General features: G+C 39.0%; 1 protein-coding gene and 1 long non-coding RNA gene across 3 annotated transcripts in view; one reads left to right on the top strand and one right to left on the bottom strand.

The window, feature by feature from the left end:
* The window catches only part of LOC109309770, a 14,684-nt gene extending 9,178 nt beyond the window's left edge, over positions 1–5,506 (bottom strand). The window contains exons 1-2 of the long non-coding RNA XR_002101034.1: positions 5,421–5,506; positions 5,069–5,071 (exon numbers count right to left, since the gene is read on the bottom strand). This is a non-coding gene — a long non-coding RNA (uncharacterized LOC109309770). The remainder of the gene's footprint in view (positions 1–5,068; positions 5,072–5,420) is intronic.
* The window catches only part of VEGFC (vascular endothelial growth factor C), a 123,948-nt gene that overhangs the window by 38,285 nt on the left and 57,897 nt on the right, over positions 1–27,766 (top strand). The gene's annotated exons all lie outside the window — the stretch shown is intronic.

Genomic DNA, 27,766 nt, shown 5'->3' with positions numbered 1-27,766 from the left:
GGGGACTTGCAATGACCTCGGCCAGTTCCTTTAGAACTCTAGGGTGGAGATCATCCGGACCGGCTGACTTGAATACGTCCAACCCCTCCAGAAGCTCCCTAACTAAATCCTCTCTAACCCATGGCCCAGGTGTGCCTCCCCCGGGGAGGTGGCTGTTCTGGTCCCTACTTAGGAAGACAGAGGCAAAGAAATCGTTATGTAAGCATTTTAAAAGAATTTCTGCCAAGAATATCCCTAGAAGCCAAGCATATTTCAACAGATGAATGTGCTGCTTTGACTTGGAATCAGAACTTGTGGTAGATGTGATCTCTCTTATTAGATCAACTGAATTTTTGCAAAACAAATTTCCAGGCACAAATATCCTTCTTCAGGCATAGGAGAAAAGATTGTAAATGTTCTCCTAGGTAGAAATGAAAGTTCATATTTCATTCAGGTGAGTTAAAGGTGTGGTAAAATCTCCTGTTTGGAGCAGTTCATTTTATGCAGGTTAGACTTAGAGAAAAGTTAGAATAGTCTGTAAAAAGTTGGGAAAGTTGGAATAGTCTGTAAACAAACTTGTGAAGTCTGATGTAGAATTGGTGCATCAAGACAGACTACTTCAAAATTTGAAAGGCAGATTGAAGTGATAGTGGCTAAGAGTGTAAATGTTATCACATGCCAAGCAAATGCCAGCAAAGTAGTGGTATAAATCAAATATTTTGATTGACTCAAATGTGTTTTCTTGATAAGGGAGATTTCCTTTCTTCCCAGTCAAAATTTACTGAGTTATGCCTTTATTTGAATGCAGTGAAAGGAAAGGAAAAGACATGTGAGTGAGGAGGCGGAAGATGCATCTTAAGAGGAAAATAGTTCGAACGTGGAAACATTGGATTCTGGCAGACTCTTAAAGTTTCTTATTTTTTAAGCACACGTGTGTTTTATTTCTCCTGCTTTGTATCTGAAACTTCAGTAACTGTCCAATTTATTGCCCAGATCTCTTTTCTAATTATTTTTGTTGTGTTAAGTGCTCGCTTTATAAGGTCTCTTTGTCATGTGCTTGAAATGGTATACATGTTAAATATTCACATTAAAACATGATTTATATTTGTGTTACAAGAGCCTAAAACCATAACAGTGCTAGGTACCATGCAAATAAATATTAAGAGTTGGTCCCTGCTTCAACATGCTTTTATTCTAAATAGACAGAGGTGGAAAAATGAAACAGGTGCTGAAAGGCAGTATGGCTTTATCAGACTCACCCAGCAATTCAGTGTCAGAGACAGAAATAGAATCCACTTTCCCTAGTCCTATCTAGAGCCCTATTCAGTGGACCATAATCTTCTTAACAAACTGATTTGTTATATATAGGGATCATACTAATAGGATTCAAATATTCTTATAGATTTTTTTTGTGCAGACTTTTATACCCTGATTCAGAAGGCTTACACACATTTACTTTTGTATATTGTGAGGTTTCTGTTGAAATCAGTGAAACTAAAACAGTTTTATATACAACTAGGCTGGGAAGTCTCTCTATCTTTTTTATTCATTTTAAAAGGTAGACATTGTCATATCTTTGGTTCACCAAAGCAGTTAAGCACATGGATAAGAGTTTTACTTAGGTTCATCCTTTTCCAGCAAGAGCTTAAAATTAATCTTGAGAGAGGCTACAATTTGCAGAGCAGTTGATCACAGTTTTCTCTTCATTCTAACAAAAGAAAATATTTTACTTTTTATTAAAGTACTATTTAAATGCTCTACCACTTTGGTCTCCTCCAGATATGTAAAAGACTTTCTGGCCTCATTACTGGGGAAAAAGTATTTTCTAAAGCCAGGTATTTCTAAGTTTCATAAAAGGGAATGCTTGTTAAAGATGATACTTAAATTTTAAATTTAAATTGTTATGGAGCTGAAATAGATTACTTCATTTTCAAGAATTATCCTACAGATAAAATCCTTAACATAACAGTAAGATATTTTGAGTATGTTTTATTGTGAAAGCTCTTAATGATATTATTTTAAAATATGACATTCTAACAGTGTGTCTGTAATTTAATTTTAAATTTATGAGTGACTCATTTTGAGAGAGGAAGATATTTTGCTGAGTCTAAGCTTCTTCTGTTCACCCAATTAAAAGACTTACTTGGAAAAAGTAGTTGGACTGTTATTTTGAAATTAAAGTTAATTGTTTTGGTGTTTTTTTCTTAGAAATGCATAATGATGGTTGTCCTTTATAGGAGTTGACAGTTTTTTCCCATTATCTGTAAGGCGGGGGGGCGGGTAGGATATTAATTTATACTGAGTAAAACTATCTTTCCTTCTCAGTCACAGACATTGGGGTTGGATGTAAATGCTCATTGGCAGTATGAGCATTTAGGCCTTTTAGAGCTTTTTGGCCTTTTAAAACAATCGGTTAAAATAAGGGTTTCTGCCAAATTTTACCAAAACTCTCAAGGGGACTCTTTTGAATTTGGGCATGGGCAGTATAATAGATTGCTGCAGGTACAATATAGCAGGAGGTTGATCAGTGCTTCAGCTTCCCTCTCAGCCCTTACCCACCCATGTGATCACTTCACGTCCAAAAACCTGGGATCTGAGGATTTTAGAAGTAATTGCCTACCACAAAGACGGCACTCGCTCATTTCATGCCCCAAACCTTAGCCTGTGGATTGTTGCTCAGAGAAGCTGTGGGCAGTTTGTGGCAATACACATTATTAATTTAAAACTCCTTTTTTATATCCCCAACTTCCACTGAAGTTAGAGGCAAATTCTTTGGTGATCTCAGTGGGAGTTGGATCAGTTCCCAGGTTTTGTGTTTTTAGCAGCCCTTTTTAAATAGAACCATTCCTTACCGATGGCAGTGGGACTTTTGGTATTGTTTATGTGCTGAAGTGTGTGCCCAAAAAGAATAATGCCAAACACAAGGGCCTTGTGGCCTTTAATGGGACACAGGCTTAGCTACTCAGCCTCCTTTTCTGTAATCTCTCTATATTTTTAAATAGACATTCAAAATACCTTTTTAATTATTTTGTTCTTTTGAAGAAAAAAAATGTGAAAAAAAGTTGTTGGTAGGTGCCTGTAACACTCTATAGTTAAGTTTCTTGAACAAATAATAATTGTAAATATATGTACTTGGTCATTTTTTTACATTAATAAAAAGACTTTTTAAAAAACTTTTAAAGGGATTTCTAAGGATGCTTGACTGATTTTAATGATGATGAGCCCTTTTCCTCTGAGACTTAGGCCCAAAAGTATGAGAATGTTGCACAATAAGCTATATGGGTTTTTTCAGTTTCTATACATTAATTTTTATCTTGTATATTATTCTTTATATGTGTGTGTATAATCTAAATTTTATGTATGTGTGCTGATATAGCATTTTTCCTTTATCTGTTGCTAATACCTTCTCAAGTCTTTTCCTAATCCATACGTTGCTCTATAATTGCCCACTTACACCGCTTTTGGATGCATGGGGACCTAAAATGAAATATGCTAAGGTGTTTGAGAAGGATTATTTATTTTAAGCTTAAATTCCTCCACATCCTCCAATATGTATAGATTGGCTATATTCACAGACTTCAGATAACTGAAAAGAACTCTGTAGTAAATAATTAAATAAAGAGCAAATACAATAAAGTAACTTAAGTCACAATATTTCATTCAGGGCCTAAGGTTTATGGAAAATACAGGTCCACTGAGGCATTAGAAGGTTGGAAGAAAACAACACACTGAACTTTAGAAAATGATGTGTTGGTCATCACTCAGACACCCTACCACTTGTAGGAGCTGAAGGTTCAGGAGACTAAAAGCAAAAATATTCGTGAAAGTGTCATGGCAAATGTTGTCTATCCCTGTCTATGAACATATGTAGGGGAGAAAGAATGAAGTCTGAATTGGGGAAAGTCTGGAAATAATATAGAGTGAGTAAAGAAGAGGTTGGAGATGGAGTCCACAAAGAACATTGACTAGTAGGGAACAGATTTCACATGAGTTCTGATATGCACAGACCACTGTAGTTTCTGGAAGATTATAAAGGGGAAATTTTACAGAGAAAAGAAACATACAGCTTCACTTGGTCCAATTGAAATGCAAAGATTTAAGAGTATGAATAGAAGAATGTTTGGAAGATTAATATACAGTTTTACTTGGGCTGAGATGTGGAAATAATAACAGGGACTGAGAAATTATCAGGGTCAGCTTCAATGCTCAGGCTTCTGCTAGGTGTGATTAGATGATCTCTGATGAATGATATTGTTGGCGTGAAGCCAAGCCAGCAGACAGTGCAATGGATATAGGTTGAGGTGTCATCTACATAGGAATAAGAAGATTTGAATTAAGGCAGGAAATGGAAACTGGGGATTTGACTAAATTCACAGATTCCTCAGGAGTATTGCTACTATAGCAGGATAAGAGCATTGCTCTTATAATTGGTTTAATTCTATTACTTTATATTTTTTCATAGGCTAAGTTGACTTGTGGCTATTATGTGTTTTGCAGAGGTCACCACTGAGATCAATGTCTTCTTATGTCACACATTCTACCTAGCCTTAGCCTCAAAGATCTCGTGCCTGATGAACAAGAAAAAAATTGTAGGAGAAAATATTATTCCCACTTTCAACTGAGAAAACTGAGAAAGGTTACTTCCTCTTTCTGTACCTCAGATAAATAACATGGAGACCTGGTCCAGATGAAAAATTCACGTAGCAACAGAGTCAGGGTGGGCTAAATAGCTGTTACATGAGCTAATGGACACAATCACATACCAGTGCTAAGTAGCCTGCACTCTGTGCTGCTTGTGGTCATGTGCATGTTACTATGCAATATGATTGAGGGTGCCACTATCTAGCATAATACGTTTTCAGTCTAAACATGCAGGAGACTCTGCACAGATCTCTAGTGTCCCAGTTAAGTGTTTGCCCATCCTTTCTGTCTCATTGTGAAATAGTATATATTGATTTATAAATGATCTTTTGAAGCTTCACAGTACTTTCACCCTTATATTCTCTTTCATCTCCTTTATTTTTCAGGAAAAATAATATGTTGTTTTTACTTTAGCAGTGTGCTAAATTGACAGCTTCTGCTCTTTCACGTCCTTTTTTTTTTTTTTTTTTCCTAGACATTTTTGATGAATGTGTTTTAAAGTTTAATAATTCTGGGAGTCCCAGCATGACAAATCAAGATGTTCTTGTTATTGTTGCTGAGGGTTTGGTTGATTGGTTGGTTTAGTTTTTGTTTGGGATTGGTTTTTTTGTGCCGGGGGTAGGGTTTGTCTTTTTGGAAATAATATTTAAAACAAAACTTGACAAGCCGTTTTGGGTTGACGTACATGATTCATGAGCTTGGGCCTTGGAAACAGCACTGTCTTACTGGGAAAACAAAGTTACTTTTACAAACCCCATATTTCAGATGAAGAGGTTGGATAGACATCTGGCTGGATAGACATCTGACCCCAACACTCTTTCGTGCCTAGGCAGGTGGTCAGACTCGATGGTCTATTGAGGTCCCTCCCGACCCTAGCATCTATGAATATGCGGTTGCAGGTTATTCCTGTTCCAGAATGCATGTTTTCCTTTCAGCAAGGGTTTCAAAATAGTAGTAACAACAGGAGATCATTATACCCTTTAATAATACCTATATACAGTGAACACATAGCTAACGCGGAATACAGGATCTCGCCTGAGATACTGTTGCAAAATTGCTTCCATTCTTCTTGCCCTCTTTTGCTGTTGCAAAGACGGTGGGCACTGGAGGTACCACAGGAAAAATGCAGTTTAACGTGAGTATGTGAGTGCAGTGTGGTCAGTTTCAGAGTTGAAGATGGAGACAACTAACAAAACTGACATGGCACATAGAATGGAACATGTTGATAGCTGTCATTTCACATGGAGCAACTTGCTACTACATGGAATATTACTGGGCGCATTTACTGTACAGCAACTGAAATTACATTGTAGTATGGGTGCGTGCCCATACTGCGCAGTAAATATGGTGACATATGCCAACTTGAGCATAAATTTGATACCATGTAGGTATCAAATTTATGTCTGATTAGTTACTGTGCAGTAATGCACATGTAGATGCTTAACTGTGCAGTAATACTGTGTATGGACTGACTTGGGACTAACTTTAGTCCCAAGTCAGTTCACAAACAGTGTTAATGTGCTTTAACACCTGCGTGTGTAGACACTAGACTATTCCCACTTACTGCACACTCTTTACTGCTCAGTAAATTTAAGCTGTTGTAACTGCATGTGTAGAGACACCCACTGTTTACCTTCTCTCTGAACAACAAAACAGAAGGGAGGACTTGGGTCAGACACTGTAGAAAGTCTGTGTTACAGTCAAGCTGCCCTGGTCATATTTAGTAAAGCCATGGTTTCTATACTGATTTAGATTAAGCCACATAGCTTTGTGTGCAGATGCTGTTAAATCATTTATACCTGGCAAATACTGGTTTAGCTTGTGTCTGTAAATACATACTACAAGTTAAACTAATGAATCACTGTTAAATAGGTGTAAGGCTTTCCACAAACAGTCAAAACAGTTTAATTACAAGCCTTCAGACCAGTTCACGTTTGAGTTAAACTGGTCTAAAAGCTTTTAATTAAACTGTTTCGGTTGTTTGTGGAAACTGGTCATACTTGTGGAGAAGTTAATGCTTTACAGAAAAGGCATTCTCACTTCCAATTTCTTCTTGTAGGTGTACCTACTGTGTAAGACCTGGGTAACAGAATATAGGAGGGGGAAAAGGAAAGGTCATCATGTAAAAGGCCATAACTCTTTGACTTGTCCGTAAACTTTTTTTTTGAAGAGAATATTTACAGATTTAGACTTTCCCAAATAATATTGCTAAGTGGATTGAGTTAATATATTTATTTTCTACATGCACTGAAAAGGAGAGACTCAAAGCTTTGGCTCTGCAGTGCTGCTTCTGAGAACCATCTACTTTATACCCCATACTTAGTGGTATTTGAGTTTTCCAAAAGGGTCAAATGCTAGATTTTTTAATTGCTTCAGTGTAAATGCATCCAATCATCATAAAATCATATATCTAAGCAAAGAAATCCAAGCCAGTCTTTTTCACATTCTGTATAGCAAATGATTTTTAGTTCAGCAGATATTTTGTTAGCAAAATATCATTGTTTTTAAATGAGAAACATATTATTATTGTTTATTATTGAAATCTCTATTGCTTAGCTTGTCTTTAGACAGAAATGTCAGTCTCAGGGGGTGTGTCTGCACATGAATTTAGGCGCGCATAAATTTAATGCGCATTAGCTTAATTCACATTTAGGCGATTTTAGGTTTGTGTCTACATGTGCATGTGTTAAAGCTCATTAATGGTATGTGCACAGACTGACGTGGGACTAAAGTTAGTCCCAAATCAGTTCATACACAATGTTAATGCAGCTTAATCCATCTACATGTGTACTAATGCGCTTTAACTATTCACACCTAAATTTGATGCCTGCTTTTGCAGGCTTTGCAAAAGCAGGTGTTAAATTTAGGCTCAAATAGCCTGAAATCACTATTTTAAGGTGCATTAAGGGTGCGCACTTGTAGACATGTGCTCCTAATGCCCTTTAAATAGGGATAAAGTGCCTTAAAATGGCATGTGTAGATGCACTCAGGGTGTACCTGTGGAAGGAAAAAAACAACTAACTTAGAATATATCTTCTCTAGGCTGTGAATAACAATCACATAGAAGTTGTCTAATGGGTCAACAAGTTGAGCAGCTGCATAGGTTCCAGAGAAATAGTCTTTCTATCCTCATGCAAAACTGGCTTAGAAGTTTTAATGGACAAGCCATCTGTTCATATTGGTGCAGTCCCAGTGCACCCTTGCGACCAACTTAGGTTACTGTAGCTGTGATTTGAACCCATGAATGGAAAAGCAGTAAGACATGAAAGAGGGTTGACACTTCACCTCTCCAAACTCTCTCATTCCTCTTGCATAGATTTTGCATATGTTTCTGCTTACATATGCATATACTTACTTACAAACTTAAATGTACTGTTTTATGTGGTTATAGTGAAGTGAAGAGGTGGCCAACCCATGCCACACAGCTGTTGTGTATAGTATGTAAGCCCCAGCTGCAGGAATAGAAGTAGGAAGCAGAGTGTGCTCCTGTGGAAGCTAGAGCAGGATGCTGCTCTGAGAGGTGTTAAGTGTCACCACCAAGAGCCGTGCCAACTCTTCACTGGCTCTACAGCTCTACAGAATTCAGGGGTTTGGATCTTTGCTCACCATATAAAACTGTAGCAGTTGTAGAGCCAAGGAATTTTTGGAGGCCTGGAGCACCTGACTTACAAAGAGGATGGAGCTAGACTATTCTCATTGGTGGCAGATGACAGAACAAAGAGCAATGATTTCAAGTTGCGCCAAGGGAAGTTTAAGTTAGATGTTAGGAGGACCTTTCTTGCAAGGAAGGTAGTAAAGCACTGAAGCAGGTTACTTAGAGAGGTTGTGGGATCTCCTTTCTTAGAGGCTTTCAAGACCTGGCTAGACAAAGCCTTGGCTGGGATGATATAGTTGAGAATGGCCCTGCTTTGAGCAGGGGGTTGGACTCGGTGACCTGCTGAGATCTGTTCCAACCCTAAGTTTCTATGATTCTGTGTAAAAATGCAATCTGTTAGACTATTACTTAAGTGAAAGAAATAGTTTTGATTTGGGGAATATTTCAGAATTTTTTTTAACAATTAAAAAAGTATTAAAAAATTGTGCTGCAAAATCATCTAATACAGATTTAATGAAACATCATTTTATTAAAATCAAATCTCATATCAACTAGTTGTATTTAAGTCTTTTATTTTATCAGCCTGTTTTATTTAAGTATTGCACCTAACCTGCGTAAAAATTTAATTACCAAATATACACATTGGACGGATCAGAGATGCATTAAAGATGGTGAGTTCTCTTCCACCAGCCATTTAGATGGTATTGTCTACACATTTCAAAGCAGAATTGAATCTAGCCTGAATTTTAAAATAAAATTTAGCATTAACTGCATACTTTGACAGTTTTGTGCAGTTTTAGAGTAATTTTAATATTACATATTTTATATTGTAATTTTTGTATATTGTTATATTATTGTTCTGAATTATGTTATAAGAATAGAAGGGTGTTGGTCAAACCAAACAGAAAGGTAAAACAGTGACTTGAGAGATGACATACTTGCACAAATGCATGTAGAGGTGAGAGTTCGCTACAAATGAAATAGAAGGAAATAGGATCCTTGAGGATGTTGACTTGACCTTCACTCTGGATCAAAGCAGTAACTCCATGAGTGTGAAGTGACAGAACAAATTACTTTGCCTACAGGCAAGGGGTTTCTCAATGGTAGGTGTTTGAGGACTTGAAAGCTTATTCTCATATGTCATGCTTTTGTTTCTCAAGGTTTGGAGTAAATTATGCTTTGTTTTAAGATGGATCACTATATTCTACACTATCACAAGCTACAAAAAGGTAGAGCCAAATCTGTTGTATGTCATCAGATCTTCTGGTCTCACAGTGGGTGACACTATTTTCTGATATACTACTAAAACCCATATTTCTATAGTAGAGTGCCTATTTATCCTGTAAAGATAACTCCAAAATTGTGAAAGGAAATGCAGTTTAATTTTAACAGACAGGAATTGATATATTTCTGCTTTTTAAAACAGTTGAACTGTTCAGAAGCTAAAAAGCCAATTTTAAAGCAGTATCCACTTTATATCCCCTGAGAATTTGGTTTAGCAAAAGTGTTATTTTATTTCAGGATCCAGGATAGAGTTGCAACAGTTCTTTGGTGCCCATTGATTCTTTTTGTATCTAGAACATAATATGTGTCAGATGCCCTAATGGCAACAACAAAATTCTCTCTCAAGTTTGGTGAGAGGAGGCAGGATCACTGAATATGTCTTCTGAAGGACAAGGTGTGGGGGTCTGGTTTTTTTTTTTTTTTAATGACATTTATGATGATGTTATAAAAATTAAGTCTACATTGGTACAGCATCACAATAAATGTTCCCCAAACTTTTGATATCTGGCAAACCCTTTTTTCCTGGAATATAATTGATTGCACACTTGACTCTAGCACCCAAAAAAGGTGTGTTTTGTGTACATATGTGTACTAGATATATATTAGGGGTGCCTCCTCTTTCCACTGTCTGTCCCCTCCTGACTCCTGGTCTATAACTCAGGGGGAAAAGCAGCCCGTACTGCTCCTTCAGGGCCTCTCACACCGATGACCACCTCCATGGCCCCTCTTGCCAGCCCCAAGAGGGTGGGAGGAGTGGAGGGGATAAGCTAGGCTGAAAAGTGTGCATCCACCTGCCCACCCACCCACTCGCAGCAGAGCACACTGCTGGTATCTTCAAGAAGACCAGCACAGGCTGTTTGGGGCCAGGGGAGGGTGGGGAAGACGGCATCAGTGGCAGCCCAGAGGAGCAGCTGCAGGTCCGCTGGTTTAGCTGGTGCAGGTGCAGAGTGCTGGATGGGCAAGAGAACATTTACTCCTGACAAAGGGTCTAGGTGTCAATGCACCCTGAATGGGATCTTGTGGCACACTTCCATCACTTTTGCAGCACATTAGTGGCCACAGCACAGCTTTTGAAATCACTGAACTAGTAATGCCAAAAATTATTATGTGTTTTCTTAGTATCATCAGCTTTCATGTGAATTCATATCAGCAGCTCCTTATTTATTTATGTGACTGTTTTAGAAATGCATATTTAACTTTTTTAAGCAAGGGTCTTTGTTCCTGGCTGCATGCTACAGTGGGTCCTAAGGTATACTCCAGATATAGAAAGCATTTCTATACTTCTATTCCTATATTGTTATCAGTGTTTCACTGACTTGAGTGGATCAAAGAAAGAATGCTTTCTTTCTGCTCTCTCAGTTTTCAAGGTTCCCCACTTGTCTCCAGCTATCAATAAGGGATTTGCATGTCTAGCACAGAGGAAGAGGTTTGGTGTAGCAGAATATAAATCCAGTGAGCAGTGTGTTACAAACATTTCTGTCTCATAATCAGACTTTATCTGTCTTGTTTAACCTTTATACATATCTCATTTCTGTATTATCTTTTCATTTCAGTACCTAAATGACTATGCTGTTCAACAGCATGCATGATGTAACAGGATCTAAAACCTCATTATGTATTTCTCACAGTGTGAGAAATTGTGGTATATGTAAAATGGAAGAAAGTAAAACGGAATTAAACCACTTTTTCATTATGCATGGTCATGTAATCTAACATGCACGTATCTGCATCTGGTTAATAAATTCATTAAGTGAGAGTTTATCAACATCTGGTATCTGACTTTTTAGTACCTCCAGATGAACAACTGGTGCATGGTAACTTTTGATTTTTTTTTTAAATTTTTTTTTGGTGACTGGAATTCTTTAAGTGGCTTTATGATTAGTTAGAAAAATATGCTGTTTCTGGCGTACTTATACAAGTGTTGCTAGTATACTATTACATCTTAGTTTACCTCTTGTCCTTTTGTATGCATTCTACAAAACCATGCTTATACACATTGCTTTTCAGAACAGATGACAGGACAGCTTAGTTAGCATATCAGAATTTGATTATTGACATTGTTTCCCCACCCGAAGCAGCTTACTTCAATAAAACTGGGCCCCCCATTCTGCAAAACCCGATATACTTATCTTTACAGACATGGGGAGCCTTATTAAACTACAAATCGCAGGATCAACTGTAGATTGGAAACAGTTTCTGTTTGCAATGAAATATTTGTGAAACACATTTTAAAACACCTTTTATTTCTCCTGCACGTATTGTGTTTTGAAGTTTATAAAAAACTATCAGTTAAAATATTTTTGGATTTAACTCGGACATCTTTTCTGCTACCAATTTTTATTTATTTTTTATTTATTTTTTTAAGTTGTCTCTACGTTCCAAGTCTCTTTGATTTTTGTTTTCTCCTTTTTTTTATGTTAGTGGTGACAAGGCAGAAACCGCACCACTTCAGAATATTTGAGAGCATGTTGAGATTTAATTTCTTTTGCATTTCCAAATGTATTACTTTTCAGAAATGTGCTTTTGTAAATTGGCTGTATTATCCCTGATGCACACAACTGTTATTTATACAACAATTCATTAATTGCTTTACAGCACCTCCTTAGGTATTTGGTACTTAGACATTACTGTGCTGTAAAATACAGCTTGGGCAACAGCAGCCTCCAGGTCAAAGCTGAGGCTCATGTAATCCACCAGCTTCAACAGAATTGTTCAGTGAAAGGGTAGAATTTGCAGCCTAATTTTCAGCTGCTAGAAATGATAAGAATGTCATTCAAATCAATAGAGCTATGTTTATAAAAGTTACCATTGCAGAATTGGTCCTTGCTCTTGTTTACAGTGCTCTTACTGCTCCATGGTTATCTCTAGCAGTGGATTTTTCTTCTTTTGGGAGGTTACAGATCAATAGCTCTCACTAGTAGAAATGTTATTTTGATTTTGTACTCATCTTGCTGTAGTGGATAATGTAATGTTATTTGCTTCTGGCTGAATTTTTTTTTTTTTTAATAAGAAAAGGCATCATGAGGAACAATGCAAGAATTTACTGGGAGACATGGAGGATTCACCATTGCTTGAAGCTGGGAAGACAAAATTAGTTGCTTTTCTGAAGGTTGTGATCTGCTCTGGTTTCTAGGAAGATTTCTGTACCCTGTTCATATAGGAGATCAAACTAGATAATTGTAGCAGTCTCATCTTAAGAGTTTATAGCCATGGCCAGATGAGGACAGACATGCTGAATGTGGTGCCATAGACCCATCAGCGGTGCCACACACCGCACATGCAGGTCTTACCCTCGCTGCTGCCTTGCAGCACGGGAGTGTTTTTTGACCCTGGGAAATCCCAGGGTCAAAGAAACCCACACTGAAAAAGGAGGTCAGCACATGTGGTGACAGTGCCACACTCTGGCTGCCGGTCAGTCTCCCAGCTGTAGGAGCACCGTGGCTGCAGCTCCCTGAGGCCCACACAAACCCAGATAAGGCTGCTGGAACCAGCACAGTTGCTGGCCCCAGCCTCTCCTACCCAGCCAGGGTAACCTGTCACATGCCAAAGCGTGTCTAGGGTGGGCATTCCCTGGGGACAAGTAGCAAACAAACATCTGCGCTTATGTGGACGCAGCCTATGTGTCTATGATCTAATCTAAAGTTTGGCAGTATATATTTTAAATATACAGAACATCTGGATTCAAATTTTACAAACACAGATATGCTTAACTTTTTGGCCATGTAAATTGGTTTTGGTAGAATAGATGTCTTGGACTTAAAATTAAGCATGTGTTTCCAAGATTGGGGTTTTGAATTGTACCATACATTACATAAGTTACAGCTGGTCTATGAGAAACCACATAATTTACCACAACAACTCCTTCTGTTAGACATGTTACTCACAATTGGATATGCATTGACTTCCCCCTCAACCCAAATTTTTAAGTTCAGTCTTGTAATTTAGTAGCTAATAATGCTAACTTCTAAGTATAATACGCAAATTTACACTGTCCCTTGTCCTGCCTGCTCAAGGAGTCTGATTCCTGGCCCTGTGGTCCCTCTGGTTCCTGGGCTTTTGGTTATCAGTACTGCCCTGTTGTTACTAGCTTTACAAAATTCTAACGTCCCTTTGACCTCTATCTGATTCTCTGAATGGGAAGAGAGTAACCAAAAATAGAAGGGAAATAGGCACAGATTTTGGGATGATAAATAATGCTGTAAACAATCTAGCATCAGCTGATAGCCCACAATCTGGGACCCAGTCCAATGTCTCAATGTTGAACCCAATTCAACATCTCTTCTGTTTGTGACCTATCACTACTCAAATTTGAACCCCACAAAAGGGCATATACAATTGCTCAATCTGTAGCCTTAGCAAGATCCTCATTGGTACAGTTTCTCTGTACATGGGCAGGCCAGTTGGTGTTCTATAGCCTGAGTTTCCTTATTTGCACACGGTGTTTTCATTGTTAGAGTATCCCCCCGTTGGATGCAAATAGTCTTGTTTGAAAGTGGTTCAAGCTTCTCCATGTTGGCTGATCAACCCCCATGCTTATATGGAAATGTTCTGCAGTTATAATATTCATTCTTGCTCCCTTTTGGGTTATCTCTAGTTATGACTTCCATATTTTTATTTGTATCACCATCAGTGTTTCATCCAGTGGCTGTGTTGTAGAGAGAGAGCTTTTCCGTGATTTTAGTCTCCTGGTAGCTGCAGTGTGGCCATGTAGTGAATGCCTTTTGTCTTCGGTCTGCTAAGTGTATTCTACTTTGGTTGCTACTGCTCTCCTGATGTCTGGTGGGATGTTTCCAGTGAGTAACTGGAGCTTATTGACATTCACTGGTTTAAGACATCCAGTAATGCACCTGCAACTTTTGTTCAGCACAGCAGCCAGCTTCTTAGCACGTCCCAATCTTTCCCAAACTGGACATATGTGTTCAGCTGCCAAATCAAAAAGTGTAAGCACAATAACTTGTAACATTGTTGGATTGACCCCCACGCCATTTGAAGTTAGCAAGCTTCTTGAATATGTTGTTCTTGGAACTTACTTTACACTTTGTCTTTTCTACATGTGATTTATACAGAATCATGCAGTCTAGGGTCACTTTGTAATAGGTAGGATTTGGACAGTGGGCAAGAGCTTTTCCATTCCAGGTTAGGTTGAGTTGCTTACTAGTGTCTTGGTTGTGAAGGTGGAAAAGACTAACTTGTTTTATTTGGATTGGCGCATTATAGTCTGACAGCCCACAGCGATATCTATATCATTGGAAACCCTGTCACCCTTCTCAGATTCCCTCCATGGACCTAGATTAAGACAGTAGAACTGGGGCTCAGGATATACGGTACTACCCCTCTATGTGGGGCTAACAGCTGTCATGCTGAGGTATTCAAGTCCTGAGCAAGATGAAGTCCTGGCTAACCCCTGGGTCTGGTACAGAGTATTCTATGTGCTTTGCAGCTGATAGCCCCACATATACTAGAATTTATTGAAACAAAGACATTTGACAGTTTAACACCCAAGAAAGTGCTCCATTTTGGTCTTAGGTTTTCATAGAGAGAGACAAGATGGCTGGTCCTTCTGATGCTCTGGTGAGCAACTTAGTTTCCCTCCATTAAAGTTTTATTCCTGGGCTCATGAAGACAAGCCTACTTAGGCCCTTTGGGTCTGACATTGGTCAGCCATGAATTCAACTCAGGTGAATTGGTTTCAGTAGGAGAACAGTCCAATTCCCATAGGCTAAGTGTAACCCTTCCTCTGTTTCTGTGAGAATAGAGAGGCAAAATCCATCCAGGCTTGTCCAAAAATAAAATCCCCACACACTGCACTGTTAACTCCACTGTGGCCTGCCTGTTTGAAACACTGCCTGGGAATTCCTTAACATATAGAGTTGTAAAGCTTGTGTGGGTAGACAGGTCTTTGCTGTCTCTCCTTAATGAGTTTCTGCATCCTCAGTTTAAATTAAACTAATTTGATTGTGAAGTGTGGCAACAGTTAGTAATTGGAACTGTTAACTGGTGAAATGTTTCTGAATATCAAAACGTTTACAGTGTATTTACCAAAACCACAAGCATTAACATTTTGCAGACTATAAAGCAGAATCTTACACTTAATTTATTACCCACTTTGCCCCAAGTGGTCTGGCATAATATAGCTTTCCTAGAGCAGCAGCAGTAGTAGTGTGATCATATGATCTTATTTTAAAGCTATTCCTGATGGAAAACTGCTGCTGTGTGAGAGAGCAGGCATGAAGGTGTTGATTGTTAATGTCCTACTCCTCTACTCTTGTGAGATACAGAATGGTTGAAAGTGAGAGGAAAAAAAAATGAAAGAGAGAGGGAATGGAGAGTCAGAAAGGAGCTTGGGTGAAAGGTGGAGAAGGGCTACCAGTGACTGGACTCATTATGGTAATATTCCCTGAATGAAACCATCTTTCTGATCATCTCAAACCCTACATTATTTTGGGAAGGGTACCAGTAAAACAAAAACTATGAACCCTAGTTAGAGCTTGCTTAGATATTTTTTTTTCTGAAATTACATGATATAAAATGAAATTTCATTTAAATATTTTGTTTTGTTCATGCTGAAATGTGTTGTGAAGATTCATTAGTTTCCATAAAAGCTTTCTTTGGAAACAAATGTTGAGAGAGAGGGGCACAAAATTCCCCGTTAACAAAAACACGCAGAATATTTTTGTTTTCATTCTATGTGGAATGAAAACTAATTTCCAAACCTTGAAAGTTGCTCTGAGATGAGATTGTAGTCCTGCAGTTAGCTCTAGCCTTGGTATTTCAGCTGATAAAAGACCTTGTTTTCTGCTTGCACTACTGCAGACATAAAGCTGTGGGGCAGGGATGTTTTTATATTATTTTGCTGCTGTTTGGTATCTGTGCAATGTGACCAAGGAAGGATAAAGTTGAAGAAGAAAATTTGGGTCTCTGGTATCCATGGGGAAGTGAAGAAAGCAGAATTCTGAGAGAGAGTTTGATACTTAGGACCAGACTTAGAGAAAGCAAGAAAAACTTTGGATAGGATGGAAAGGAGATAATTAAAAGAAGAACTGTGAAGAAATTGGGGTGGGATAGCATGCCAGCAGAACTAGGGGAGAGGGAGAGTGTGCTTGCGTATGTGTATCTGTATTCAGGTGAATCAAAAAGGCAGAGCAGGATGGCCTTTGTCCATGCATTGTGAACTTCCTTAAAATCTCTGTTTTATGTACTGAGTTAAACCATTATTATTTTTCAGATTGTTTGTTTGTTTTCTCTGACAGAGTTCAGATGCCTTTCAAGCATCTCTACCTTGTCCCTAGCAGGGAAATGTGCCACACAAATTACTTTCTCAGACCCCTTTTTAGACCTCTCTGGACGCACCTACATGAGACATGATTGTGCAGTTGTATATACAAGTACTAAAAACATGTGCAGTAACAAGTACTAAATAAATGCATAGTAACCTGAGTTACTGTGCAGTAGTGCCAGCAAATGCTTTTGTTGTGATTCTGCTGCACAGCAGCCTAATACTACTGCGCAGTAGTGTTGCATCATGTTTTTTGCCACGCAGTGCTAGTGCAAAATAGTATAAGGCTACAGTGCTGTCAGCTTCTCGTATAGATGCGCGCTCTGTCTTTTAAACACAAGTGATTGCTTCAAAAACCATATAACATAACATTACACACACATGCATACATACACAAAATGAAATGGGAAGAAATATATTCATATATCCCTGTCATGGGCCCCCTGCATGGATTTTATTCTTCCCCTTTTAGAGATTTGCACAATTTGAAAACTTCATTCCACTATTAAAGTGTTCAAGAAATCTTTGTTCACAGAACATTTCAGTGTTGGGTGCTTACAGCAAAATTGCCCATACCCAGCAATTAGAAATTGGGAGTCAGGCCTAAAAAAGTATGACAAATAATGAAGGCTGGGTTCTTTTGTATTGTGGTTTCTGATTTTGAGCCCTCAGGGTTCACATTTTCAAGATTTGCCACCATCAGGGGGTGTTTAAAACATCTCTAAAGCTCAGATTCTCAGGTAACCACATGACTCCAGAACAGTGATTTTTAACCAAGCTGCCATAGCACCCTGGGGTGCCTGGAGGTATTTTCAAGGGTGCCATAAGGTGCCAAGTAACATTAGCACTATTTGGAGTGAAAACAGGATTCACATGGTAAACACAGAGATTTGAAATAGGAATCTGTAGTGTTAAAACAATATGACCAGATTGTTCTTTAGGTATCTAAACCACCAAAGTTTGAAAATCTGGAGCATAAGAATTCTAGCAAGTATTAGAAGTTATAGTTAAGAAGTATTTTAATTGCATTTGTTTTTCCCATTGTCTGTAGTTTCACCTTGTACTATACTTGTGGTACACGCTATACTTAAAAACTTGGCTAGTTTGAGATAAACAGGATGACTCATCTTTGTGACTCACAAGTACATCTAACAGAAGATATATGACTATAACATAGTATGGTTTATGCAATGCCAAATGTGTGTATTTTAAAGACAACTAGTTTTGTCAACTCAAGCTTCTGGATATCTTCAATAACCTGCTGTTGTAATGCAATGAAATGCTGGTTCAGTAGTTTCAGTATTTGTCAGATAACTTTTTTTTCCCTTTAATTAGTCATGCAGATTCTTCTCCAGTCCTGTAAATATCTATAATTGGAGCTCAGAGTTCTTTATAGAGCAATACAGTACAGACTAGAGGTGCACTGATACATTAGTCCACATCATATCAACACTGATAAAAAGGAAAATAGACATTATCGGCAATCGGCTTTTTTTGGCTGATGTGGCCAATAATGTTGCCAACAAATGCAGCATGCATGTAGCTAGGAATTCAGCTGGGACGCTTAGAGAGTGGCATCCAGCTGATATGTCTGTGGGGGAGAAGGGGTGTGTGGGAGGTTGCAGATTGAGGCCCCCACAGTGAGGGAGGGCATGGGGCTGGAGCAGGGACAGGCATTATCCAGCTGGGGTGGACCAGAGAGCAGAGCTGTGGGTGGCTTGTCCAGAAAGCGTGGGGGGGCCTGGGAGTAGGGGCAGCTCCCACCACTGTGTGAACCCCCAGGGGAGGCATGGGGGCACGTGCCCCCCAGATCTGTGCATGGGGTGAAGGCAGGCTACTTGCTACATGCTCAGGGCCAGGGCTACTTCAGCTTCTTTCTTGAGGGGGCTGGGCTGGGGCTGTGAGTGGGGTAGGTGGGGCAGGTGGTGGTGGCACTGTGAGTGAGGCTACTGGAGGGCTATGGTGGATTTGGCGGGGGCTGTAGCCCCCCTTCCCCCTTGTAGCCTTCCTTCCCAGTGCTGTCACTGCTCTCCCTGCCATGCCTGAGCACAGCCCTGGCCCATCTCCCCCACTGAGAAGAGGCTGGTGCATCCCTGGCCCTGAGCATGCAGCAGGCAGCTTGCCCTCACTTGGCACAGAGATCCAGGGGGCACATGGCCCCCGAGGCTCCCCTTGGGTGCATGCAGCCTCCCAACCATCCACATTCCAGTGGGAACCTCCCCACCTTAGGCATCCCTCCAGACAAGCCACCTGCAGCTCCATTCCCTGTGCCACCGTGACCTGGTTGTGCAGCGCTTGCCCCAGCTGCACTCCCTCCCTCACTGTGGGGACCTCTGCCCCCCCCAGCCCCCTCCTCCCCACACACACAGAGGCTTATTAGCCAGATTCAGCTCCCCAATTTACCAGGCTGCATGTCGGCTGTCGGATCAATATCGGCTGATATGGCTAGTCAACATTTGGCCATCAGTATCAGCCCAAAACAACTTAATCGGTACACCCCTACTACAGATTCCTATTTCACATCTCTAGATTTATCATGTAAATCATGTTTGTACTCTTAATAGTGCTAACATTGCCTGGCACCTTATAGCACCCTTGAAAAGATCTGAGGCACCCTTTTTGGCCATGCCTGGAGAACCAGGCTCTTCTCAGGTGAGAAAATGTTTAAATTCAGAAAAAATACTGTTAAGACTTGTAATTAATAGGTTCTAGTCAGAAAAAAAAATGTTTAGTTTCAATCTAGATGAGATCATTTGAGGACAGATGACATGTTAATGTATCATATCTTCATTAGAAGCATAGAACAAAGGTGGTTTACACTAAGAACCAGGCTTATGATTCCAGAGGCATAAATAACAATTTTGGTGCCCTAGGCAGAAATGCTGGGGAGCGCTTGAGCATTGGTGTGGGACAAGAAAATGCTTTTATCTTTCTTCAAGTAAAAAAAAAAAAAAAAAAAGGCAGTATGTGAAGGATGACAATGTGTTCACAAGATTTAACAAGAATATTTTGTAATTAACTTGTGACTAATTTAAAAGAAATTAATATATATTTTTATTATCATTTCAGTGTTTAGTTATTTCATCTGTTTTTAATTCTCCTCTTATTTTTCTTGGAAAATCTTGGACACATGCAACAACAAAATACTCCCACATTGACAAGTCAGCTTTCTGCTGTCATGCAGATGAGGTCAGCAACCTGCACCCCACAAAGGTCTGATTTGGAGTGAGGGTGGATTTAAAGGGGCCACATTAAAGCAGTGACGCTAGTCATAAGGAAATCTGTTTGCAAGCATTTGGAGGAGAAAAGTCTGAACACAGCTGCCAGAATGCATTTAGTGTAGACAAATTGTGCCAAATGAACCTGATCTCCTTTGACAAAGTAACTACTTGGGTAGATTAAAAAAAATGCAGTGGATATATACTGTATCTGGACATCAGCAAGGCTTTTGACATTGTCACACAACCTCCTCATAAATAAGTTGGAGAGATATGGGTTAGATGAAACTACTAATAGATAGGTGGGCAAGTGGCTCAATAGCCACAAGCAAAGTGTAAAATGGATCAGTCAGAAGGGCCAGAGGTTTTGAATGCAGTCCTATAGAGGGCCCTTTGGGCCCAGTTTTGTTCAATGAATTCATTATTTGGATGCTGGAATGGAGAGTCATCTGAGTAAATTTGCAGATGACATGGAATTTGGAAGGACTGCAAACACACTGGAGTACAGGAGCACAATTCAGAAGGACCTTGACAGATTGGAAGACTAGGGCGGAGCTAACAGGATGAAGTTCAGTCCTGGCAAATGCAAGAGCTAACAGGATGAAGTTCAGTCCTGGCAAATGCAAGATGGTGCACCAAATAATCAAAACACAAATACAAAGTAGGTAACACCTGACTGGATGTCAACACTATGGAGAAGGATCTAAGAGTCCAGGTCAATCACAGACTCAGTATGAGTCAGCAGTGTGATACAGCTGCACAACAGGCAAATGGGATTTTGTGCTATTTCAGGTGCAAGAAAGGAAAGGTAATAGTGCCTCTTTACTTAGCATTGGTTAGATCTCACTTAGAGTATTGTGTGCAGTTTTGGGCTCCTCAGTTTAAAAGGAACATGGAGAAGTTAGAGGCAAAAAACAAAAATCAAGAGTTTGGTAGGTGACTATATGAGGAATTTGAAGGAAATAGGGATGTTTAGCTTGCGGAAAAGGCGCTTAACAAGTGACATGATAGCCGCCTTCATATATCTTAAAGGGCTGCCAGAAAGAAGAGGGAGAGCACCATTTCCCTCTTGTTGCAGAGAGCAGTAAGCGGACCAATAACTTGAAGTTGAACCAGAGTAGGTTTGGATTGGGTATCGGGAAATGCATCTTCACTTGTTAGAGTAGTGAGGTAGTGAAATATAAACTGTTTTAGGGAAGTTGTGGAACCTCCCATCACCGGAGGTGTTGAAGAACTTGGAAGTTCAAGAAGGGGTAATAGGAAAGTAGGGCTGGAAGGGATCTACAAGGTCCTCTAGTCCAGCCCCCTGCTCAACGTCTCATCCCTAACTAAACCATCCCAGTCAGATGTTTGTCTAACCTGCTCTTGGAGACTTCCAAGGATGGAGGTTCCACAGTTTCTGTAGACAGCTTGTTACAAGTCTTGACTCCCCTCCTAACCTCCAACCTAAGTTTGTCCTATTGAAGCTTGAAGCCATTGTTCCTAACGTTGTGCTGTACAACCACAGAGAGAAGCCTATCTCCATGGTGAACCATTTCCATCTCCGTCTCCATCTCCATCTCTGTAATTACTCCACAGGTATATGAACACTATTTGCCAGTCCTCCCTCAGTCTTCTCTTCTCCAGACTAAATAAACCTGTTTCTTTTCAGCCTTTCCTTGTAAGTCTTACTTCCCAGGCCTCTAATCATTTTTATCATGTTCCACTGGACACTTTCCAATCTGTTCACATCCTTCTTAAAGTGTGGGGCTCAAAACTGGAAACAGTTCTCCAGGTGAGGCCTTACTAGTGCTTAATGATTTTACAGTAACTATGCCTATGACATACTTTGGATATTTCTTGTGCTTCAAGATTTGCGGATTGCTGCATAGTGTCAGGAAGGAATTTCTTTTCCCCTCCTGTTGCTACATGTGTTCAAGCAGAGTGGGGTTCACCTTGGGTCCTCCGAAGCATTAGGTGTTGGCTGCGGCGAAGGGTGGAGATTGTGACTGGGGTGTGCCATTGTTCTTGCTGGGACTAGAAAATGGAGCTTCTGGCTAGAGGGTCTTGCCCCTCTGCTCAGTATTAGACTTATTGTGGTCAGGAAGAAATATTACGCCATGGTCAGATTAGTATAGACCATGGGTGGTTTTGTCTCTTTTGTAATGGGGGATGTGAACCTCCATCTTGATCTTTCAGATATATTTCAACAACCCTTGAAGCCTCAAGACAGTGACTGCTATTATCCCTCTGCTTTACCCTTGCCTTGTGGTTGTATAGTAGTGTTGACTGTAATTGTGTAATAGTTTAGACGAGGTTTTACATGGGATAGTTTGGATAGGAAATTAACCAAATTAAGCAGAGGGTTAGCCTTCTGATCTGTGTCATTGCTTATGAATTTACTGTTTTCCTACTGACATTTGCCATTGTTTTCAGTGGCACTCAGTAAGCAAGTGGGGGGAGGGGCTCAGATCTAGGAGGGGATCAGAACAGTAGGGGTAGGGGATCAGTAGCCCATAGTGGCAACTTGGTAGCAAGCAACTGTCCCACTTCTCTAAAAGAGTACTGACAATGGATATAGATTTTAGTAAATAATATATGTTTCCTCATTAAACAAAGTCCTCTCTGTCCAGTGGAGTTAAGAATGGGCTAATTCCTTGGGAGGAAATTAGTAGGTGGAGTCAGGATCCAAATAAATAATCACTGTTCGTGTTGGTAGATTTACTAACATGTATAAGTGCTTAGAAAACTAACAGGTTTCACAGTTGGACCATAAGGATATTGTTTCTGTAGTCTATTTTTATTTAAAATATGGCAGCAGCTGTGACTTGCTGAGTTTCATTTTGCATTTAAAGTAGAGTTTCAACTTCTGTTGTTGTTGTTATTCCCAAAATTATAACACATTTTTATATGGCATTAATTTTCGGTGAATTTTAAATTCAGTTAATTAGTTCGAGTTAAGCTTTATTTTAATATGGTTCAGTCTTTTGTTCTTATTAATGGATTGAACAAACTCTTCAAACTTCCCATATAGTTAAAATGCATTGAAATGTTATGCCAGTTCTAAATTTGTAGGAATTGAATTATAGTATTTAATACAGGTGGGGAGGGAGATGCAGAGCGAGGGAGAGGAGGGGTAGAGCAGAGCCAGATACAGAGCAGAGGGTATTGCGGGGCCAGATGTGAGGGGGTGGCATGCAGCTGGATGCGGGAGTGGGGTGGTGCACGGCTGAATGTGGAGCAGCAGCCACATGCAAGCTTCCCATCCCTACTCCCCTTCCCCGCCCCATCATTCTTGACAGGCAGTTTGCTAGTTATATATACTAAGGCAGGGTCATATAAAATATTGCAGTAAATCCATTATACAAATTTCTTAGTTTTGATGACACAGTGAGGTGGATTGGACCAATGTGTCAAGGATTATCACTGGTAGTTTCCCTAGTTCACAGTATTTATAATGAAAAATCCACTTTGAGCTATTGTCCAAGTCCATATATTTGTTTAGATTATCGTATAATATATAATCAGTACAAGCCCTTTTTCAGTAGTGGACTTTATCATGATGTCATTGAGGCATTGAGAATAAGTGATCGTTTCCATTCTCTCGTAGACTATTACTGTTGTCTTTGATAACTGTTTGAAAACTGCCCTGTTTCCCTGAAGTGCTGACATGGAAAGTGTTCAGTCAGATTTTCACACTAGGCTGCCAAAACAAACAAATTAGCAGAAGACTGCATAGGTAATGTAGACACTATAGCTTGCTGAGATGTGCATACTGTGAAGAGACAGAAGCAGCTATAGGTATGCCTTTACTTACTGTTGTATTATCGTCAGATGAGTGTGATATTTCTTGAATACTGATCAAGAATATGTAAAAATGTGAAAACACATTTGAAAAGAACATCTTAAGAAAATGTTATAGTTTTCATGACCTCAAAAGATTTGAAAAAGCAGTGGTAGATGTTGATCTTTTGCCATAGTTGTTTAACAAACTCCTTCAGTATTAACTGCCGTTATAATGAAGACCGTAAGTCAACAGATGGATTCTTTAGCAAGATACCTTCATCTGGAGAGTTAACATTGGCTTAAGTAATATGGACAATGAGATGTGAGCTAGTGGATCACATTACACAAGTAAGGCTTTAGTAGTAAGTCATAAAATGATGATCTAAGTTTTTTAATTATTATGTAAGGCAGGGGTATCAAACTCACCTTGTGCCCCAGGCCGGATCTGAACTACAGGGCTCCTTGTAGGATGGATTCTGTGAAAGGCCAGCCCCACCGCCCCTTCTGGTAGCCCACTGGACCAGATAGAGCAGCCCCACAGGCCAGATCTAGCCTTCAGTCATACATTTGGCACCCTGGATATAAGGCATTTTACGGCTGAAAAACAGCTTGATTTAGATTTTTATTCACGTGCTAAATTGTGTGAATAAATTATACATTGCTCACTAATATGGATAATTTAGCAATAATAAATAAAAGTGTTTTTAACACCGTCCATTTTTCTTTTGTGGAAATAGGTTATTGAGCCTGTATATTTGTATAGCTTTCTATTACTTTCATTTAAATTCATATCAAAGTGGTTTATTACCATAATTTAAAAGATATTCATAATATTCCTTGAGTGGAGACATTGAAGAGCTGGGAAAGGATGAGAGATGCAAAGGAACTGGGAGAGTGTGAAAGTTGTATAAAAATAATTTTCCTATATCAGGGCTAGTTAATGTTTGGCTCTTTGCCAGGCCATCTGGCTATAATTCTGGCATTTTGTTTGAACTACCTTCACTAAGAAAAAGTTATGTTTGTGTTATGAAGTAGTTTGATAGATAATGCCCTTCTATTTCACCCAACAGGAAAAATTTAGGATATTGGTGAGCAAGCAATCTATTAGGCTATATTTCGGCTTGTTATCTACATAGGGAAGATCATACAAGCCATATCTATCTGAAATCTCAATGGAAAGTTATAGTGAATCAGCCTGACCTACAAAGACAGTACAAACAAGTGAAAGTAAATTTTCCCCATGTAGATACTGTCAGTTAGGAACAAAATGGCTTTGTAACTCATCGGATTAAGCTACATCAATCCAAACATACTTGTTCCTGATTGAGAGCATCCACATCTAAGGTTATCACACTTTCACTTCAGACCTGTAACAATACACAGGTTTACCCATCATAACTTTGATGCCCTGTGCCCTATGTAGAAAAGACCATAAGAAAATCTAGAGTTCCCAGATAGCACAAAAGATGTATTTTAAAAATACATATTTTCTTAGTGTTAAGAGGTTTACAAGGTCCAGGCCTATTGTGACATAATCAGAAGATGGATTTAGATAAATGTTGCTATATGCATATACTGTAAGCCATATGGAAGATTTCACTTGCATGACATTTTAGAAATCAAAATTTATCCATTAATGAGGCTTTACTTAGAACTTAGAAAAAGTATTTGAGTTACAAAATAAGCTGGGAAAGCATTCCATTTTAGAGACAAAAAGGTCCACATAACAGATAATTAATATGTGGAACAAAGGAAACGAGCCAAAAATACCTTTCCTAGAAAGCTATAGTCATCAGTCTAATGATGAACAATAGCACATATTTAATTGCAGCTATAGCGTTTGCATATTGAGTAATAGCAGGCACTGAATTGTGCTTATAAAAAGGACATCTGATCAGCATTCATGTGTAGGAATAAATTTAGGAAGGTTCACAGAAGCCATTGTGTAGAAAGTAGTAGAATGAACAGAAAGTAAATTATGAAACATGGTGGACCAGACCAAAGGGTTGTGGGATATAAATGATCAAAGGTATTGTGGAGTATCCCTGCTAGTATGATAAGCTAAAGCGTCTAGAAGTTGCCAGACTGCTCTGAGTAGAAGGTGAAATACAAAGGGATGGACCACAGATTGCATGGTAACCAAAACTATTCTAACTGATAAAAATAATTGCAAGCAAGATGAGTTTGTTAACAGTAAGAGCCAGAAATGGAGAAAAAATAGTTACTAGTCAAATATTATTCTAAACAGTTGTACAGTGTAGATGAAGAAGCAAGAAAATCCAGCATGCGTATGTGATAGATACAGAGAGAATTTTAGTTAGTGTAAGGCTGTTTTTGAGATAAAATGCTAGACTGTTTAACACCATATTTAGGACTGTGCTGGAGATCCTATGTACTATCATGTATAAGAGCAACATTTAAAATCCTGTAAGGCTTACCAAATAAAGATTCCTTTGAAGTTAGCGAAAGATTTGAGTGAGCAAGGAACATACAGTAAAGTAATTAAGCCAAGGCTTTCAGCCTGGCCTTAACTGTGCTTTTGATTATACTTATAATTAATTACACGTAAACAACCTGTGTGCACATTTATTTAAATCAGTGATTGTCAGCCAGGGTGTCCCAGTACCCTGCGGTGCCTTGAGATCATTTCAAGGCTGCTGTGGGGTGCTGCAATGTTAGAACTGTTAGGTTTGCAAACATGATTCAAAGATAAATATAGAAATCCATAGTTAAGGTCTTTCTGATTTCTTTGCATCCAAAAAGCTACTTTATTACTTTTCTGCAATCAAAAAAGTGAAAGCTGAGAGCTGGTATTTTCTGAGGTCTTGAGTTTATGCAGGGGTACCTTGAGTCTCAAAAGGCTGAGAACCACTTAAATGGTGCTTAGCAACATTTTAAGAGACACTGTATAGATTAGAACAGAGAATAAAAAGGATGGATGTTATTATAACAAGCTATCATGTGGGACTGTGGGATCGTTCCCATCCTGAGAAACAGCATCCAGGTAACTGAATGAAAAAGTGTAATAACAACTGGTATGAATAATTTCAAAATTGTATTTTCTTAACCAATTTTCATAAAAGAGGTATGTCATGCATGTAACAAGCTGTGATTAAGGATCATGGCTTTGTATTTTTATGTCAGTTCTCTGCAGTATTTGTCATATATTTAGGAATAATAAAGTGGATTATGCTTTAAATGTTACCATATTAGAAAAGAATGAGACTGCTGCTGGAATGAGAGCAGTATTATTTCTGTTCAAATCTTCTGCCCAGATAGGAACTTATCATAGAAAGTGACAGTATAATTGTAGGTCTTGATAAGCAATGTACTAGATACATTCCCAGAAATAAATAATTGTGTTAAGTTCAAGAAATGGTTGCTCCCGTTTTAGCATTTTGAATTTTTTTTTCCCATCTAGAATCTGAACAAAATGTCAGGGGTTTAGCATCTCCCTCTAAACAGCGTATGAAACATTTTATGTTGGAAAGTATTGGTACATAGGAATTTTTGGGCCGGAAGGAGCCTCCCAGATCATCACATATAGTCCCCTATATTTGTAGGCAATTGTTCGTCCAGAAGTGTCTGCACTAATGTCTGCTTCATATGCTGTCACATACCACAGCTATGAAGCACCCTATAGAAACCCTACAAGATGACACAAGTAAGGAGGAAGGGAGATAAGGGCACTGCCAGTATCTTGTCACTACAGTGGTAGTAAATAAGTTAGATGAAATATGCTTGGATGATCCTAGAAGAGAATCAAGCTGGTCACTCCAACAACCCAATATACTACTTGTAAATCTGACCTGGGAAAAAATACATTCCAAATTTATGAATTTAGGTCCCTGTGTGTGACCAGACTCAGAGAATACAATTTAATGCAGTTATTTACACTTTAATAGGCTTTTCCTCCTTTCATTTCTAATATACATCTTACAGCATCATTACTTAACCTTTTCACTCTATGAACCAAATGAGTGGCATGGGGTTGGTCTGTGGGTTGGA

Source organism: Crocodylus porosus, unplaced genomic scaffold (assembly GCF_001723895.1).
Source record: "Crocodylus porosus isolate Cpor-Errol unplaced genomic scaffold, CroPor_comp1, whole genome shotgun sequence".
NCBI classification, from domain to species: domain Eukaryota; kingdom Metazoa; phylum Chordata; order Crocodylia; family Crocodylidae; genus Crocodylus; species Crocodylus porosus.
This window is presented reverse-complemented; position numbering and strand designations above follow the sequence as displayed.